The sequence below is a fragment of the Equus asinus genome, unplaced genomic scaffold (assembly GCF_041296235.1).
Source record: "Equus asinus isolate D_3611 breed Donkey unplaced genomic scaffold, EquAss-T2T_v2 contig_44, whole genome shotgun sequence".
Classification (NCBI taxonomy): domain Eukaryota; kingdom Metazoa; phylum Chordata; class Mammalia; order Perissodactyla; family Equidae; genus Equus; species Equus asinus.
This window is the reverse complement of record NW_027225116.1, coordinates 30,001-31,004: the sequence shown is the minus strand read 5'-3', so window position 1 is coordinate 31,004 and position 1,004 is coordinate 30,001.

Genomic DNA, 1,004 nt, shown 5'->3' with positions numbered 1-1,004 from the left:
CCCCACGACCGTGGTGCCACCTCCGGTCTCTGGTACCCGAGGGCGGCGGGGTTAGGGGCGCGGGGTCCTCTACCACGTGCACTCCCTGCCGCCGGCACCCGGGTGCGGTCGCGACTTACCCCATCCCACCGGCTCCGTGCCAGTGCGTGTCAGGCGTTCTCGTCCTGGGGTCGTCGCCCGCGCTTGCTGGAGGAGGAGAGGGGTCGGTGAGGCTGAAGCAGGCTCCTCCGCTCGCTGTCCTCGCCGGCCTTCCCTTGCTCGGGGGTCCCTCGCGTTATGCTGCCGACCGATGTGGTGATGCTGTGCTCTCCCGGGCCGGGCCTAAGCCGTGCCAGACGAGGGACGGACGTTCATGGCGAACGGGACCGCTCTTCTCGCTCTGCCCGCGGGTCCCCTCGCCCGTTCTCCCCCGCTGCGAGTGGCGTGTGGGAGGCGGCAGGGGTGCGGAATCCGGCCCGACCTCGCTCCCCCGCCCCGTGCCTCGTGGCGTGGGCGGTGTCGGGGTCTCCGTGACGCGGCGGATGCTCTGCCTGTGCCTCTTGGCTGTGTCTCGCGGGCGGCCCTCCCCGCGGTGGGGCGGGCCGTGTTGCCGCCGCGCCGCGCGCCTTCCCGGGCGCGTGAGCGCGTTCCCCAGGCCGTTGGCGGTGCCCCTGGAGCGTTCCAGGTCGTCCCTCAGGCGCCCGAGGCCGAGTGGCGGTGTCGTTCCCTGTTCCCGTCGGCCTCCTCAGGTAACCACTGCGCTGGTGTGTCTGAGGAGCGGGGGGGTCGAGTCGGTAAGGGAGGCGTGCCCCTCGTCCCCCTCGGGGGGGACGGGTGCCTCGTCGCCCCCCACGGCGTGCCGTGTGGGGGCGGGCAGGCTCGGGCGCGTGCCCGCGCGTTCCCCTTGCTGGGGTTTCCCCGCGGGCGTGGGAGTGACCGTGGCGGGCCGAGCCAGCGGCGTGGCGCTGGCTCTTTGGTTGGGAGGTGCTGTTTGATCGGCACCTCCGTCCCAGTCTCTGCCTCCC